Genomic DNA, 19,811 nt, shown 5'->3' with positions numbered 1-19,811 from the left:
CCTTGAGGGAAAAGCTGTAACTCTGTGAGATGATTTCACAGAACACAAAGAAGTTTCACAGAAAGCTTCTCTCTCTTTGTTATCGGAGGATATTTCCTTTGGCCCTATAGTCTTCAAAGGGATCCGTAATATCTGTTCTCAGATTCCACAGAAATAAGGCTAGCAAAGAGATCCACGAAATACAGATGTAACTCTGTGAGATGAATTAACAGAACACTAAGCAGTTTCTCAGAAAGCTTCTTTCCAGATTTCATCTGAGGATATTTGCTTTTTCACCATAGCCCTCTAAGGGCTTCCAAATATCACTTTGCCAATTCCACAAGAACTGTTTTAGCGAAAGGCTCCTTGAGGGGAAAGCTGTAACTCTATGAGATGATTTAACAGAACACAACGAACTTTCTCAGAAAGCTTCTTTCTCTTTGTTATCGGAGGATATTTACTTTCGCACTATAGTCTACATAGGGATCCGAAATATCTGTTCTCAGATTCCACAGAAATAAGGCTAGCAAAGAGATCCACGAAATACAGATGTAACTCTGTGAGATGAATTCACAGAACACTAAGCAGTTTCTCAGAAAGCTTCTTTCCAGATTTCATCTGAGGATATTTCCTTTTTCACCATAGCCCTCTATGAGCTTCCAAATATCACTTTGCCAATTCCACAAGAACTGTCTTAGCGGAAGGCTCCTTGAGGGGAAAGCTGTAACTCTGTGAGATGATTTCACAGAACACAACGAAGTTTCTCAGATAGCTTCTTTCTCTTTGTTATCGGAGGATATTTCCTTTGGCCCTATAGTCTTCAAAGGGATCCGAAATATCTGTTCTCAGATTCCACAGAAATAAGGCTAGCAAAGAGATCCACGAAATACAGATGTAACTCTGTGAGATGAATTAACAGAACACTAAGCAGTTTCTCAGAAAGCTTCTTTCCCGATTTCATCTAAGGATATTTCCTTTTTCACCGTAGCCCTCTATGGGCTTCCAAATATCACTTTGGCAATTCCACAAGAACTGTTTTAGAGAAAGGCTCCTTGAGGGGAAAGCTGCAACTCTGTGAGATGATTTCACAGAACACAACGAAGTTTCTCAGAAAGCTTCTTTCTCTTTGTTATCGGAGGATATTTGCTTTGGCCCTATAGTCTTCAAAGGGATCCGAAATATCTGTTCTCAGATTCAACAGAAATAAGTCTAGCAAAGACATCCATGAAATACAGATGTAACACTGTGAGATGAATAAAAAGAACACTAAGCAGTTTCTCAGAAAGCTTCTTTCCAGATTTCATCTGAGGATATATCCTTTTTCACCATAGACCTCTGAGGGCTTCCAAATATCACTTTGCCAATTCCACAAGAACTGTCTTAGCGAAAGGCTCCTTGAGGGAAAAGCTGTAACTCTGTGAGATGATTTCACAGAACATAACGAAGTTTCTCAGAAAGCTTCTTTCTCTTTGTTATCGGAGGATATTTCCTTTGGCCCTATAGTCTTCAAAGGGATCCAAAATATCTGTTCTCAGATTCCACAGAAATAAGGCTAGCAAGGAGATCTACGAAATACAGATGTAACTCTGTGAGATGAATTAAGAGAACACTAAGCAGTTTCTCAGAAAACTTATTTCCAGATTTCATCTGAGGATATTTCCTTTTTACCATAGCCCTCTATGGGCTTCCAAATATCACTTTGCCAATTCCACAAAAACCGTCTTAGCGAAAGGCTCCTTGAGGGGAAAGCTGTAACTCTGTGAGATGATTTCACAGAACACAAAGAAGTTTCTCAGAAAGCTTCTTTCTCTTTGTTATCGGAGGATATTTCCTTTGGCCCTATAGTCTTCAAAGGGATCCGAAATATCTGTTCTCAGATTCCACAGAAATAAGGCTAGCAAAGAGATCCACGAAATACAGATGTAACGCTGTGAGATGAATTAACAGAACACTAAGCAGTTTCTCAGAAAGCTTCTTTCCAGATTTCATCTGAGGATATTTCCTTTTTCACCATAGCCCTCTATGGGCTTCCAAATATCACTTTGCCAATTCCACATGAACTGTCTTAGCGAAAGGCTCCTTGAGGGGAAAGGTGTAACTCTGTGAGTTCATTTCACAGAACACAACGAAGTTTCTCAGAAAGCTTCTTTCTCTTTGTTATCGGAGGATATTTCCTTTGGCCCTACAGTCTTCAAAGGGATCCGAAATATCTGTTCTCAGATTCCACAGAAATAAGGCTAGCAAGGAGATCCACGAAATACAGACGTAACTCTGTGAGATGAATTAACAGAACACTAAGCAGTTTCTCAGAAAGCTTCTTTCCAGATTTCATCTGAGGATTTTTCCTTTTTCAGTATAGCCCTCTATGGGCTTCCAAATATCACTTTGCCAATTCCACAAGAACTGTCTTAGTGAAAGGCTCCTTGAGGGGAAAGCTGTAACTCTGTGAGATGATTTCACAGAACACAACGAAGTTTCTCGGAAAGCTTCTTTCTCTTTGTTATCTGAGGATATTTTCTTTAGCCCTATAGTCTTCAAAGGGATCCGAAATATCTGATCTCAGATTCTACAGAAATAAGGCTAGCAAAGAGATCCACGAAATACAGATGTAACTCTGTGAGATGAATTAACAGAACACTAAGCAGTTTCTCAGAAAGCTTCTTTCCAGATTTCTTCTGAGGATATTTCCTTTTTCACCATAGCCCTCTATGGGCTTCCAAATATCACTTTGCCAATTCCACAAGAACTGTCTTAGCTAAAGGCTCCTTGAGGGAAAAGCTGTAACTCTGTGAGATGATTTCACAGAACACCAAGAAGTTTCTCAGAAAGCTTCTTTCTCTTTGTTATCGGAGGATATTTCCTTTGGCCCTATAGTCTTCAAAGGGATCGGAAATATCTGTTCTCAGATTCCACACAAATAAGGCTAGCAAAGAGATCCACGAAATACAGATGTAACGCTGTGAGACGAATTTACAGAACACTAAGGAGATTCTCACAAAGCTTCTTTCCAGATTTCATCTGAGGATATTTACTTTTTCACCATAGCCCTCTAAGGGCTTTCAAATATCACTTTTACATTTCCACAAAACTGTCTTAGCGAAAGGCTCCTTGAGGGGAAAGCTGTAACTCTGTGAGATGATTTCACAGAACACAACGAAGTTTCTCAGAAAGCTTCTTTCTCTTTGTTATCGGAGAATATTTCCTTTGGCCCTATAGTCTTCAAAGGGATCCGAAATATCTGTTCTCAGATTCCACAGAAATTAGGCTAGCAAGGAGATCCACGAAATACAGATGTAACTCTGTGAGATGAAATAAAAGAACACTAAGCAGTTTCTCAGAAAGCTTCTTTCCAGATTTCATCTGAGGATATTTCCTTTTTCACCATAGCCCTCTATGGGCTTCCAAATATCACTTTGCGAATTCCACAAGAACTGTCTTAGCGAAAGGCTCCTTGATTGGAAAGCTGTAACTGTGTGAGATGATTTCACAGAACACAACGAAGTTTATCAGAAAGCTTCTCTCTCTCTGTTATCGGAGGATATTTCCTTTGGCCCTATAGTCTTCAAAGGGATCCGAAATATCTGTTCTCAGATTCCACAGAAATAAGGCTAGCAAAGAGATCCACCAAATACAGATGTAACTCTGTGAGATGAATTAACAGAACACTAAGCAGTTTCTCAGAAAGCTTCTTTCCAGATTTCATTTGAGGATAGTTCCTTTTTCAACATAGCCCTCTATGGGCTTCCAAATATCACTTTGCCAATTCCACAAGAACTGTCTTAGCGAAAGGATCCCTGAGGGGAAAGCTGCAACTCTGTGAGAAGTTTTCACAGAACACAACGAAGTTTCTCAGAAAGCTTCTTTCTCTCTGTTATCGGAGGATATTTCCTTTGGCCCTATAGTCTTCAAAGGGATCCGAAATATCTGTTCTCAGATTCCACAGAAATAAGTCTCGCAAAGACATCCATGAAATACAGATGTAACTCTGTGAGATGAATTAACAGAACACTAAGCAGTTTCTCAGAAAGCTTCTTTCCAGATTTCATCTGAGGATATTTCCTTTTTCACCATAGCCCTCTAAGGGCTTCCAAATATCACTTTGCCAATTCCACAAGAACTGTCTTAGCGAAATGCTCCTTGAGGAGAAAGCGGTAACTCTGTGAGATGATTTCAAAGAACAAAACGAAGTTTCTCAGAAAGCTTCTTTCTCTTTGTTATCGGAGGATATTTCCTTTGGCCCTATAGTCTTCAAAGGGATCCGACATATCTGTTCTCAGATTCCACAGAAATAAGGCTAGCAAAGAGATCCACGAAATACAGATGTAACTCTGTGAGATGAATTAACAGAACAGTAAGCAGTTTCTCAGAAAGCTTCTTTCCATATTTCATCTGAGGATATTTCCTTTTTCACCATAGCCCTCTATGGGCTTCCAAATATCACTTTCCAATTCCACAAGAACTGTCTTAGCGAAAGGTTCCTTGAGGGGAAAGCTGCAACTCTGTGAGATGATTTCACAGAACACAACGAAGTTTCTCAGAAATCTTCTTTCTCTTTGTTATCGGAGGATATTTCCTTTGGCCCTATAGTCACCAAAGGGATCCGAAATATCTGTTCTCAGATTCCACAGAAATAAGTCTCGCAAAGACATCCATGAAATTCAGATGTAACTCTGTGAGATGAATTAGCAGAACACTAAGCAGTTTCTCAGAAAGCTTCTTTCCAGATTTCACCTGAGGATATTTCCTTTTTCACCATAGCCCTCTATGGGCTTCCAAATATCACTTTGCCAATTCCACAAGAACTGTCTTAGCGAAATGCTCCTTGAGGGAAAAGCTGTAACTCTGTGAGATGATTTCAAAGAACACAACGAAGTTTCTCAGAAAGCTTCTTTCTCTTTGTTATCGGAGCATAATTCCTTTGGCCCTATAGTCTTCAAAGGGATCCGAAATATCTGTTCTCAGATTCCACAGAAATAAGGCTAGCAAAGAGATCCACGAAATACAGATGTAACTCTGTGAGATGAATTAACAGAACACTAAGCAGTTTCTCAGAAAGCTTCTTTCCAGATTTCATCTGAGGATATTTCCTTTTTCACCATAGACCTCTATGGGCTTCCAAATATCACTTTGCCAATTCCACATGAACTGTCTTAGCGAAAGGCTCCTTGAGGGGAAAGGTGTAACTCTGTGAGTTCATTTCACAGAACACAACGAAGTTTCTCAGAAAGCTTCTTTCTCTTTTTTATCGGAGGATATTTCCTTTGGACCTATAGCCTTCAAAGGGATCCGAAATATCTGTTCTCAGATTCCACAGAAATAAGGCTAGCAAGGAGATCCACGAAATACAGATGTAACTCTGTGAGATGAATTAACAGAACACTAAGCAGTTTCTCAGAAAGCTTCTTTCCAGATTTCATCTGAGGATATTTCTTTTTCACCATAGCCCTCTATGGGCTTCCAAATATCACTTTGCCAATTCCACAAGAACTGTCTTAGCGAAAGGCTCCTTCAGGAGAAAGCTGTAACTCTGTGAGATGATTTCACAGAACACAACGAAGTTTCTGAGAAAGCTTCTTTCTCTTTGTTATCGGAGGATATTTCCTTTGGCCCTATAGTCTTCAAAGGGATCCGAAATATCTGTTCTCAGATTCCACAGAAATAAGGCTAGCAAAGAGATCCACGAAATACTGATGTAACTCCGTGAGATGAATTAACAGAACACTAAGGAGTTTCTCAGAAAGCTTCTTTCCAGATTTCATCTGAGGATATTTCCTTTTTCACCATAGCCCTCTAGGGGCTTCCAAATATCACTTTGCCAATTCCACAAGAACTGTCTTAGCGAAAGGCTCCTTGAGGGGAAAGCTGTAACTCTGTGACATGATTTCACAGAACACAAAGAAGTTTCTCAGAAAGCTTCCTTCTCTTTGTTATCGGAAGATATTTTCTTTGGCCCTATAGTCTTCAAAGGGATCCGAATTATCTGTTCTCAGATTCCACAGAAATAAGGCTAGCAAAGAGATCCACGAAATACAGATGTAACTCTGTGATATGAATTAACAGAACACTAAGCAGTTTCTCAGAAAGCTTCTTTCCAGATTTCATCTGAGGATATTTCCTTTTTCACCATAGCCCTCTATGGGCTTCCAAATATCACTTTGCGAATTCCACAAGAACTGTCTTAGCGAAAGGCTCCTTGATTGGAAAGCTGTAACTGTGTGAGATGATTTCACAGAACACAACGAAGTTTATCAGAAAGCTTCTCTCTCTCTGTTATCGGAGGATATTTCCTTTGGCCCTATAGTCTTCAAAGGGATCCGAAATATCTGTTCTCAGATTCCACAGAAATAAGGCTAGCAAAGAGATCCACCAAATACAGATGTAACTCTGTGAGATGAATTAACAGAACACTAAGCAGTTTCTCAGAAAGCTTCTTTCCAGATTTCATTTGAGGATAGTTCCTTTTTCAACATAGCCCTCTATGGGCTTCCAAATATCACTTTGCCAATTCCACAAGAACTGTCTTAGCGAAAGGATCCCTGAGGGGAAAGCTGCAACTCTGTGAGAAGTTTTCACAGAACACAACGAAGTTTCTCAGAAAGCTTCTTTCTCTCTGTTATCGGAGGATATTTCCTTTGGCCCTATAGTCTTCAAAGGGATCCGAAATATCTGTTCTCAGATTCCACAGAAATAAGTCTCGCAAAGACATCCATGAAATACAGATGTAACTCTGTGAGATGAATTAACAGAACACTAAGCAGTTTCTCAGAAAGCTTCTTTCCAGATTTCATCTGAGGATATTTCCTTTTTCACCATAGCCCTCTAAGGGCTTCCAAATATCACTTTGCCAATTCCACAAGAACTGTCTTAGCGAAATGCTCCTTGAGGAGAAAGCGGTAACTCTGTGAGATGATTTCAAAGAACAAAACGAAGTTTCTCAGAAAGCTTCTTTCTCTTTGTTATCGGAGGATATTTCCTTTGGCCCTATAGTCTTCAAAGGGATCCGACATATCTGTTCTCAGATTCCACAGAAATAAGGCTAGCAAAGAGATCCACGAAATACAGATGTAACTCTGTGAGATGAATTAACAGAACAGTAAGCAGTTTCTCAGAAAGCTTCTTTCCATATTTCATCTGAGGATATTTCCTTTTTCACCATAGCCCTCTATGGGCTTCCAAATATCACTTTCCAATTCCACAAGAACTGTCTTAGCGAAAGGTTCCTTGAGGGGAAAGCTGCAACTCTGTGAGATGATTTCACAGAACACAACGAAGTTTCTCAGAAATCTTCTTTCTCTTTGTTATCGGAGGATATTTCCTTTGGCCCTATAGTCACCAAAGGGATCCGAAATATCTGTTCTCAGATTCCACAGAAATAAGTCTCGCAAAGACATCCATGAAATTCAGATGTAACTCTGTGAGATGAATTAGCAGAACACTAAGCAGTTTCTCAGAAAGCTTCTTTCCAGATTTCACCGGAGGATATTTCCTTTTTCACCATAGCCCTCTATGGGCTTCCAAATATCACTTTGCCAATTCCACAAGAACTGTCTTAGCGAAATGCTCCTTGAGGGAAAAGCTGTAACTCTGTGAGATGATTTCAAAGAACACAACGAAGTTTCTCAGAAAGCTTCTTTCTCTTTGTTATCGGAGCATATTTCCTTTGGCCCTATAGTCTTCAAAGGGATCCGAAATATCTGTTCTCAGATTCCACAGAAATAAGGCTAGCAAAGAGATCCACGAAATACAGATGTAACTCTGTGAGATGAATTAACAGAACACTAAGCAGTTTCTCAGAAAGCTTCTTTCCAGATTTCATCTGAGGATATTTCCTTTTTCACCATAGACCTCTATGGGCTTCCAAATATCACTTTGCCAATTCCACATGAACTGTCTTAGCGAAAGGCTCCTTGAGGGGAAAGGTGTAACTCTGTGAGTTCATTTCACAGAACACAACGAAGTTTCTCAGAAAGCTTCTTTCTCTTTTTTATCGGAGGATATTTCCTTTGGACCTATAGCCTTCAAAGGGATCCGAAATATCTGTTCTCAGATTCCACAGAAATAAGGCTAGCAAGGAGATCCACGAAATACAGATGTAACTCTGTGAGATGAATTAACAGAACACTAAGCAGTTTCTCAGAAAGCTTCTTTCCAGATTTCATCTGAGGATATTTCTTTTTCACCATAGCCCTCTATGGGCTTCCAAATATCACTTTGCCAATTCCACAAGAACTGTCTTAGCGAAAGGCTCCTTCAGGAGAAAGCTGTAACTCTGTGAGATGATTTCACAGAACACAACGAAGTTTCTGAGAAAGCTTCTTTCTCTTTGTTATCGGAGGATATTTCCTTTGGCCCTATAGTCTTCAAAGGGATCCGAAATATCTGTTCTCAGATTCCACAGAAATAAGGCTAGCAAAGAGATCCACGAAATACTGATGTAACTCCGTGAGATGAATTAACAGAACACTAAGGAGTTTCTCAGAAAGCTTCTTTCCAGATTTCATCTGAGGATATTTCCTTTTTCACCATAGCCCTCTAGGGGCTTCCAAATATCACTTTGCCAATTCCACAAGAACTGTCTTAGCGAAAGGCTCCTTGAGGGGAAAGCTGTAACTCTGTGACATGATTTCACAGAACACAAAGAAGTTTCTCAGAAAGCTTCCTTCTCTTTGTTATCGGAAGATATTTTCTTTGGCCCTATAGTCTTCAAAGGGATCCGAATTATCTGTTCTCAGATTCCACAGAAATAAGGCTAGCAAAGAGATCCACGAAATACAGATGTAACTCTGTGATATGAATTAACAGAACACTAAGCAGTTTCTCAGAAAGCTTCTTTCCAGATTTCATCTGAGGATATTTCCTTTTTCACCATAGCCCTCTATGGGCTTCCAAATATCACTTTGCCAATTCCACAAGAACTGTCTTAGCGAAAGGCTCCTTGAGGGGAAAGCTGTAACTCTGTGAGATGATTTCACAGAACACAACGAAGTTTCTCAGAAAGATTCTTTCTCTTTGTTATCGGAGGATATTTCCTATGGCCCTGTAGTCTTCAAAGGGATCCGAAATATCTGTTCTCAGATTCCACAGAAATAAGGCTAGCAAGGAGATCCACGAAATACAGATGTAACTCTGTGAGATGAATTAACAGAACACTAAGCAGTTTCTCAGAAAGCTTCTTTCCAGATTTCATCTGAGGATATTTCCTTTTTCACCATAGCCCTCTATGGGCTTCCAAATATCACTTTGCCAATTCCACAAGAACTGTCTTAGCGAAAGGCTCCTTCAGGGGAAAGCTGTAACTCTGTGAGATGATTTCACAGAACACAACGAAGTTTCTCAGAAAGCTTCTTTCTCTTTTTTATCGGAGCATATTTCCTTTAGCCCTATAGTCTTCAAAGGGATCCGAAATATCTGTTCTCAGATTCCACAGAAATAAGGCTAGCAAAGAGATCGACGAAATACTGAGGTAACTCTGTGAGATGAATTAACCGAACACTATGCAGTTTCTTAGAAAACTTCTTTCCAGATTTCATCTGAGGATATATCCTTTTTCACCATAGCCCTCTATTTGTTTCCAAATATCACTTTGCAAATTTCACAAGAACTGTCTTAGCGAAAGGCTCCTTGAGGGGAAAGCTGTAACTCTGTGAGATGATTTCACAGAACACAAAGAAGTTTCTCAGAAAGCTTCTTTCTCTTTGTTATCGGAGGATATTTCCTTTGGCCCTATAGTCTTCAAAGGGATCCGAAATATCTGTTCTCAGATTCCACAGAAATAAGGCTAGCAAAGAGATCCACGGAATACAGATGTAACTCTGTGAGATGAATTAACAGAACACTAAGCAGTTTCTCAGAAAGCTTCTTTCCAGATTTCATCTTAGGATATATCCTTTTTCATCATAGCCGTCTATGGGCTTCCAAATATCACTTTGCCAATTCCACATGAACTGTCTTAGCGAAAGGCTCCTTGAGGGGAAAGCTGTAACTCTGTGAGATGATTTCACAGAACACCACGAAGTTTCTCAGAAAGCTTCTTTCTCTTTGTTATCAGAGGATATTTCCTTTGGCCCTATAGTCTTCAAAGGGATCCGAAATATCTGTTCTCAGATTCCACAGAAATAAGGCTAGCAAAGAGATCCATGAAATACAGATGTAACTCCGTGATATGAATTAACAGAACACTAAGCAGTTTCTCAGAAAGCTTCTTTCCAGATTTCATCTGAGGATATTTCCTTTTTCACCATAGCCCTCTATGGGCTTCCAAACATCACTTTGCCAATTCCACAAGGACTGTCTTAGTGAAAGGCTCCTTGAGTAGAAAGCTGTAACTCTGTGAGATGATTTCAAAGAACAAAACGAAGTTTCTCAGAAAGCTTCTTTCTCTTTGTTATCGGAGGATATTCCTTTGGCCCTATAGTCTTCAAAGGGATCCGAATTATCTGTTCTCAGATTCCAGAGAAATAAGGCTAGCAAAGACATCCACGAAATACAGATGTAACTCTGTGAGATGAATTAACAGAACACTAAGCAGTTTCTCAGAAAGCTTCTTTCCAGATTTCATCTGAGGATATTTCCTTTTTCACCATAGCCCTCTAAGGGCTTCCAAATATCACTTTACCAATTCCACAAGAACTGTCTTAGGGGAAGGCTCCTTGAGGGGAAAGCTGTAACTCTGTGAGATGATTTCACAGAACACAACGAAGTTTCTCAGAAAGCTTCTTTCTCTTTGTTATCGGAGGATATTTCCTTTGGCCCTATATTTTTCAAAGGGATCCGAAATATCTGTTCTCAGATTCCACAGAAATAAGGCTAGCAAAGAGATCGACGAAATACAGATGTAACTCCGTGATATGAATCAACAGAACATTAAGCAGTTTCTCAGAAAGCTTCTTTCCGGATTTCATCTGAGGATATTTCCTTTTTCACCATAGCCCTCTAAGGGCTTCCAAATATCACTTTGCCAATTCCACAAGAACTGTCTTAGAGAAAGGCTCCTTGAGGGGAAATCTGCAACTCTGTGAGATGGTTTCACGGAACACAACGAAGTTTCTCAGAAAGCTTCTTTCTCTTTGTTATCAGAGGATATTTCCTTTGACCCCATAGTCTTCAAAGGGATCCGAAATATCTGCTCTCAGATTCCACAGAAATAAGGCTATCAAAGAGATCCACGAAATACAGATGTAACTCTGTGAGATGAATTAACAGAACACTAAGCAGTTTCTCAGAAAGCTTCTTTCCAGATTTCATCTGAGGATATTTCCTTTTTCACCATAGCCCTCTATGGGCTTCCAAATATCACTTTGCCAATTCCACAAGAACTGTCTTAGCGAAAGGCTCCTTGAGGGGAAAGCTGCAACTCTGTGAGTTCATTTCACAGAACACAACCAAGTTTCTCAGAAAGCTTCTTTCTCTTTGTTATCGGAGGATATTTCCTTTGGCCCTATAGTCTTCAAAGGGATCCGAAATATCTGTTCTCAGATTCCACAGAAATAATTCTAGCAAAGAGATCCACGAAATACAGATGTAACTCTGAGATGAATTAACAGAACACTAAGTAGTTTCTCAGAAAGCTTCTTTCCAGATTTCATCTGAGGATATTTCCTTTTTCACCATAGCCCTCTATGGGCTTCCAAATATCACTTTGCCAATTCCACAAGAACTGTCTCAGCGAAAGGCTCCTTGAGGGGAAAGCTGTAACTCTGTGAGATGATTTCACAGAACACAACGAAGTTTCTCAGAAAGCTTCTTTCTCTTTGTTATCGGAGGATATTTCCTTTTGCCCTATAGTCTTCAAAGGGATCCGAAATATCTGTTCTCAGATTCCACAGAAATAAGGCTAGCAAAGAGATCCACGAAATACAGATGTAACTCTGTGAGATGAATTAACAGAACACTAAGCAGTTTCTCAGAAAGCTTCTTTCCAGATTTCATCAGTGTATATTACCTTTTTCACCATAGCCCTCTAAGGGCTTCCAAATATCACTTTGCCAATACCACAAGAACTGTCTTAGCGAAAGGCTCCTTGAGGGGAAAGCTGTAACTCTTTGAGATGATTTCACAGAACACAACGAAGTTTCTCAGAAAGCTTCTTTCTCTTTGTTATCGGAGGATATTTCCTTTGGCCCTATAGTCTTCAAAGGGATCAGAAATATCTGTTCTCAGGTTCCACAGAAATAAGGCTAGCAAAGACATCCACGAAATACAGATGTAACTCTGTGAGATGAATTAACAGAACACTAAGAAGTTTCTCAGAAAGCTTCTTTCCAGATTTCATCTGAGGACATTTCGTTTTTCACCATAGCCCTCTATGGGCTTCCAAATATCACTTTGCCAATTCCACAAGAACTGTCTTAGCGAAAGGCTCCTTGAGGGGAAAGCTGTAACTCTGTGAGATCATTTCACAGAACACAACGAAGTTTCTCAGAAAGCTTCTTTCTCTTTGTTATCGGAGGATATTTCCTTTGGCCATATAGTCTTCAAAGGGATCAGAAATATCTGCTCTCAGATTCCACAGAAACAAGGCTAGCAAAGACATCCATGAAATACAGATGTAATTCTGTGAGATGAATTAACAGAACACTAAGCAGATTCTCAGAAAGCTTCTTTCCAGATTTCATCTGAGGATATTTCCTTTTTCACCATAGCCCTCTATGGGCTTCCAAATATCACTTTGCCAATTCCACAAGAACTGCCTTAGCGAAAGGCTCCTTGAGGGGAAAGCTGTAACTCTGTGAGATGATTTCACAGAACACAACGAAGTTTCTCAGAAAGCTTCTTTCTCTTTGTTATCAGAGGATATTTCCTTTGGACCTAGAGTCTTCAAAGGGATCCGAAATATCTGTTCTCAGATTCCACAGAAATAAGTCTAGCAAAGAGATCCACGAAATACAGATGTAACTCTGTGAGATGAATTAACAGAACAATAAGTAGTTTCTCAGAAAGCTTCTTTCCAGATTTCATCTGAGGATATTTCCTTTTTCACCATAGCCCTCTATGGGCTTCCAAATATCACTTTGCCAATTCCACAAGAACTGTCTTAGCGAAAGGCTCCTTGAGGGGAAAGTTGCAACTCTGTGAGATGATTTCACAGAACACAACGAAGTTTCTCAGAACGCTTCTTGCTCTTTGTTATCGGAGGATATTTCCTTTGGCCCTATAGTCTTCAAAGGGATCCGAAATATCTGTTCTCAGATTCCACAGAAATAAGGCTAGCAAAGAGATCCACGGAATACAGATGTAACTCTGTGAGATGAATTAACAGAACACTAAGCAGTTTCTCAGAAAGCTTCTTTCCAGATTTCATCTGAGGATATATCCTTTTTCATCATAGCCATCTATGGGCTTCCAAATATCACTTTGCCAATTCCACAAGAACTGTCTTAGCGAAAGGCTCCTTGAGGGGAAAGCTGTAACTCTGTGAGATGATTTCACAGAACACCACGAAGTTTCTCAGAAAGCTTCTTTCTCTTTGTTATCAGAGGATATTTCCTTTGGCCCTATAGTCTTCAAAGGGATCCGAAATATCTGTTCTGAGATTCCACAGAAATAAGGCTAGCAAAGAGATCCATGAAATACAGATGTAACTCCGTGATATGAATTAACAGAACACTAAGCAGTTTCTCAGAAAGCTTCTTTCCAGATTTCATCTGAGGATATTTCCTTTTTCACCATAGCCCTCTATGGGCTTCCAAACATCACTTTGCCAATTCCACAAGGACTGTCTTAGTGAAAGGCTCCTTCAGGGGAAAGCTGTAACTCTGTGAGATGATTTCACAGAACACAAAGAAGTTTCTCAGAAATCTTCCTTCTCTTTGTTATCGGAAGATATTTTCTTTGGCCCTATACTCTTCAAAGGGATCCGAATTATCTGTTCTCAGATTCCACAGAAATAAGGCTAACAAAGACATCCACGAAATACAGATGTAACTCTGTGAGATGAATTAACAGAACACTAAGCAGTTTCTCAGAAAGCTTCTTTCCAGATTTCATCTGAGGATATTTTCTCTTTCACCATAGCCCTCTATGGGCTTCCAAATATCACTTTGCCAATTCCACAAAAACTGTCTAAGCGAAAGGCTCCTTGAGGAGAAAGCTGGAACTCTGTGAGATGATTTCACAGAACACAACGAAGTTTCTCAGAAAGCTTCTTTCTCTCTGTTATCGGAGGATATTTCCTTTGGCCCTCTAGTCTTCAAAGGGATCCGAATTATCTGTTCTCAGATTCCACAGAAATAAGGCTATCACAGAGGTCCACGAAATACAGATGTAACACTGTGAGATGAATAAAAAGAACACTAAGCAGTTTCTCAGAAAGCTTCTTTCCAGATTTCATCTGAGGATATATCCTTTTTCATCATAGCCATCTATGGGCTTCCAAATATCACTTTGCCAATTCCACAAGAACTGTCTTAGCGAAAGGCTCCTTGAGGGAAAAGCTGTAACTCTGTGAGATGATTTCACAGAACATAACGAAGTTTCTCAGAAAGCTTCTTTCTCTTTGTTAACGGAGGATATTTCCTTTGGCCCTATAGTCTTCAAAGGGATCCAAAATATCTGTTCTCAGATTCCACAGAAATAAGGCTAGCAAGGAGATCTACGAAATACAGATGTAACTCTGTGAGATGAATTAAGAGAACACTAAGCAGTTTCTCAGAAAACTTATTTCCAGATTTCATCTGAGGATATTTCCTTTTTACCATAGCCCTCGATGGGCTTCCAAATATCACTTTGCCAATTCCACAAAAACCGTCTTAGCGAAAGGCTCCTTGAGGGGAAAGCTGTAACTCTGTGAGATGATTTCACAGAACACAAAGAAGTTTCTCAGAAAGCTTCTTTCTCTTTGTTATCGGAGGATATTTCCTTTGGCCCTATAGTCTTCAAAGGGATCCGAAATATCTGTTCTCAGATTCCACAGAAATAAGGCTAGCAAAGAGATCCACGAAATACAGATGTAACGCTGTGAGATGAATTAACAGAACACTAAGCAGTTTCTCAGAAAGCTTCTTTCCAGATTTCATCTGAGGATATTTCCTTTTTCACCATAGCCCTCTATGGGCTTCCAAATATCACTTTGCCAATTCCACATGAACTGTCTTAGCGAAAGGCTCCTTGAGGGGAAAGGTGTAACTCTGTGAGTTCATTTCACAGAACACAACGAAGTTTCTCAGAAAGCTTCTTTCTCTTTGTTATCGGAGGATATTTCCTTTGGCCCTATAGTCTTCAAAGGGATCCGAAATATCTGTTCTCAGATTCCACAGAAATAAGGCTAGCAAGGAGATCCACGAAATACAGACGTAACTCTGTGAGATGAATTAACAGAACACTAAGCAGTTTCTCAGAAAGCTTCTTTCCAGATTTCATCTGAGGATTTTTCCTTTTTCAGTATAGCCCTCTATGGGCTTCCAAATATCACTTTGCCAATTCCACAAGAACTGTCTTAGTGAAAGGCTCCTTGAGGGGAAAGCTGTAACTCTGTGAGATGATTTCACAGAACACAACGAAGTTTCTCAGAAACCTTCTTTCTCTTTGTTATCGGAGGATATTTCCTTTGGCCCTATAGTCTTCAAAGGGATCCGAATATCTGTTCTCAGATTCCAGAGAAATAAGGCTAGCAAAGACATCCACGAAATACAGATGTAACTCCATGAGATGAAGTAACAGAACACTAAGCAGTTTGTCAGAAAGCTTCTTTCCAGATTTCATCTCAGGATACTTTCTTTTTCACCATAGCCCTCTATGGGCTTCCAAATATCACTTTGCCAATTCCACAAGAACTGTCTTAGGGGAAGGCTCCTTGAGGGGAAAGCTGTAACTCTGTGAGATGATTTCACAGAACACAACGAAGTTTCTCAGAAAGCTTCTTTCTCTTTGTTATCGGAGGATATTTCCTTTGGCCCTATATTTTTCAAAGGGATCCGAAATATCTGTTCTCAGATTCCACAGAAATAAGGCTAGCAAAGAGATCCACGAAATACAGATGTAACTCCGTGATATGAATCAACAGAACATTAAGCAGTTTCTCCGAAAGCTTCTTTCCGGATTTCATCTGAGGATATTTCCTTTTTCACCATAGCCCTCTAAGGGCTTCCAAATATCACTTTGCCAATTCCACAAGAACTGTCTTAGAGAAAGGCTCCTTGAGGGGAAATCTGCAACTCTGTGAGATGATTTCACAGAACACAACGAAGTTTATCAGAAAGCTTCTTTCTCTTTGTCATCGGAGGATATTTCCTTTGGACCTATAATCTTCATAGGGATACGAAATATCTGTTCTCAGATTCCACAGAAATAAGTCTAGCAAAGACATCCATGAAATACAGATGTAACTCTGTGAGATGAATTAACAGAACACTAAGCAGTTTCTCAGAAAGCTTCTTTCCAGATTTCATATGAGGGTATTTCCTTTTTCACCATAGCACTCTATGGGCTTCCAAATATCACTTTGCCAATTCCACAAGAACTGTCTTAGCGAAAGGCTCCTTGAGGGGAAAGCTGAAACTCTGTGAGATGATTTCACAGAACACAACGAAGTTTCTCAGAAAGCTTCTTTCTCTCTGTTATCGGAGGATATTTCCTTTGGCCCTATAGTCTTCAAAGGGATCCGAAATATCTGTTCTCAGATTCCACAGAAATAAGGCTAGCAAAGAGATCCACGAAATACAGATGTAACTCTGTGAGATGAATTAACAGAACACTAAGCAGTTTCTCAGAAAGCTTCTTTCCAGATTTCATCTGAGGACATTTCCTTTTTCACCATAGCCCTCTAAGGGCTTCCAAATATCACTTTGCCAATTCCACAAGAACTGTCTTAGCGAAAGGCTCCTTGGGGGGAAAGCTGTAACTCTTTGAGATGATTTCACAGAACACAACGAAGTTTCTCAGAAAGCTTCTTTCTCTTTGTTATCGGAGGATATTGCTCTTGGCCCTTTTGTCTTCAAAGGGATCCGAATATTTGTTCTCAGATTCCACAGAAATAAGGCTAGCAAAGAGATACACGAAATACAGATGTAGCTCCGTGAGATGAATTAACAGAACACTAAGCAGTTTCTCAGAAAGCTTCTTTCCAGATTTATCTGAGGATATTTCCTTTTTCACCATAGCCCTCTATGGGCTTCCAAATATCACTTTGCCATTTCCATAAGAACTGTCTTAGCGAAAGGCTCCTTGAGGGAAAGCTGTAACTCTGTGAGATGATTTCACAGAACACAACGAAGTTTCTCAGAAAGCTTCTTTCTCTTTGTTATCGGAGGATATTTCCTTTGGCCCTATAGTCTTCAAAGGGATCCGAAATATCTGTTCTCAGATTCCACAGAAAAAAGGCTAGCAAAGAGATCCACGAAATACAGATGTAACTCTGTGAGATGAATTAACAGAACACTAAGCAGTTTCTCAGAAAGCTTCTTTCCAGATTTCATTTGAGGATATTTCCTTTTTCACCATAGCCCTCTATGGGCTTCCAAATATCACTTCGCCAATTCCACAAGAACTGTCTTAGCGAAAGGCTCCTTGAGGGGAAAGCTGTAACTCTGTGAGATGATTTCACAGAACACAACGGAGTTTCACAGAAAACTTCTTTCTCTTTGTTATCGGAGGATATTTCCTTTGGCCCTATAGTCTTCAAAGGGATCCGAAATATCTGTTTCAGATTTCACAGAAATAAGGCTAGCAAGGAGATACACGAAATACAGATGTAACTCTGTGAGATGAATTAACAGAACACTAAGCAGTTTCTCAGAAAGCTTCTTTCCAGATTTCATCTGAGGATATTTCCTTTTTCACCATAGTCCTCTATGGGCTTCCAAATATCCCTTTGCCAATTCCACATGAACTGTCTTAGCGAAAGGCTCCTTGAGGGGAAAGCTGCAACTCTGTGAGATGATTTCACAGAACACAACGAAGTTTCTCAGAAAGCTTCTTTCTCTTTGTTATCGGAGGATATTTCCTTTGGCCCTATAGTCTTCAAAGGGATCCGAAATATCTGTTCTCAGATTCCACAGAAACAAGGCTAGCAAAGACATCCGTGAAACACAGATGTAACTCTGTGAGATGAATTAACAGAACAATAAGCAGTTTCTCAGAAAGCTTCTTTCCAGATTTCATCTGAGGATATTTCCTTTTTCACCATAGCCCTCTAAGGGCTTCCAAATATCACTTTGCCAATTCCACATTAACTGTCTTAGCGAAAGGCTCCTTGAGGGGAAAGCTGTAACTCTGTGAGATGATTTCACAGAACACAACGAAGTTTCTCAGAAAGCTTCTTTCTCTTTGTTATCGGAGGATATTTCCTTTGGCCCTATAGTCTTCAAAGGGATCCGAAATATCTGTTCTCAGATTCCACAGTAATAAGGCTAGCAAAGAGATCCAAGAAAAACAGATGTAACTCTGTGAGATGAATTAACAGAACACTAAGCAGTTTCTCAGAAAGCTTCTTTCCAGATTTCATCTGAGGATATATCCTTTTTCACCATAGCCCTCTAAGGGCTTCCAAATATCACTTTGCCAATTCCACAAGAACTGTCTTAGCGAAAGGCTCCTTGGGGGAAAGCTGTAACTCTTTGAGATGATTTCACAGAACACAACGAAGTTTCTCAGAAAGCTTCTTTCTCTTTGTTATCGGAGGATATTGCTCTTGGCCCTTTTGTCTTCAAAGGGATCCGAATATTTGTTCTCAGATTCCACAGAAATAAGGCTAGCAAAGAGATACACGAAATACAGATGTAGCTCCGTGAGATGAATTAACAGAACACTAAGCAGTTTCTCAGAAAGCTTCTTTCCAGATTTCATCTGAGGATATTTCCTTTTTCACCATAGCCCTCTATGGGCTTCCAAATATCACTTTGCCATTTCCATAAGAACTGTCTTAGCGAAAGGCTCCTTGAGGGGAAAGCTGTAACTCTGTGAGATGATTTCACAGAACACAACGAAGTTTCTCAGAAAGCTTCTTTCTCTTTGTTATCGGAGGATATTTCCTTTGGCCCTATAGTCTTCAAAGGGATCCGAAATATCTGTTCTCAGATTCCACAGAAAAAAGGCTAGCAAAGAGATCCACGAAATACAGATGTAACTCTGTGAGATGAATTAACAGAACACTAAGCAGTTTCTCAGAAAGCTTCTTTCCAGATTTCATTTGAGGATATTTCCTTTTTCACCATAGCCCTCTATGGGCTTCCAAATATCACTTTGCCAATTCCACAAGAACTGTCTTAGCGAAAGGCTCCTTGAGGGGAAAGCTGTAACTCTGTGAGATGATTTCACAGAACACAACGGAGTTTCACAGAAAACTTCTTTCTCTTTGTTATCGGAGGATATTTCCTTTGGCCCTATAGTCTTCAAAGGGATCCGAAATATCTGTTTCAGATTTCACAGAAATAAGGCTAGCAAGGAGATACACGAAATACAGATGTAACTCTGTGAGATGAATTAACAGAACACTAAGCAGTTTCTCAGAAAGCTTCTTTCCAGATTTCATCTGAGGATATTTCCTTTTTCACCATAGTCCTCTATGGGCTTCCAAATATCCCTTTGCCAATTCCACATGAACTGTCTTAGCGAAAGGCTCCTTGAGGGGAAAGCTGCAACTCTGTGAGATGATTTCACAGAACACAACGAAGTTTCTCAGAAAGCTTCTTTCTCTTTGTTATCGGAGGATATTTCCTTTGGCCCTATAGTCTTCAAAGGGATCCGAAATATCTGTTCTCAGATTCCACAGAAACAAGGCTAGCAAAGACATCCGTGAAACACAGATGTAACTCTGTGAGATGAATTAACAGAACAATAAGCAGTTTCTCAGAAAGCTTCTTTCCAGATTTCATCTGAGGATATTTCCTTTTTCACCA

The sequence above is a fragment of the Macaca nemestrina genome, chromosome 12, assembly GCF_043159975.1.
Source record: "Macaca nemestrina isolate mMacNem1 chromosome 12, mMacNem.hap1, whole genome shotgun sequence".
NCBI classification, from domain to species: domain Eukaryota; kingdom Metazoa; phylum Chordata; class Mammalia; order Primates; family Cercopithecidae; genus Macaca; species Macaca nemestrina.
Note: the sequence above shows the minus strand (reverse complement) of the source record.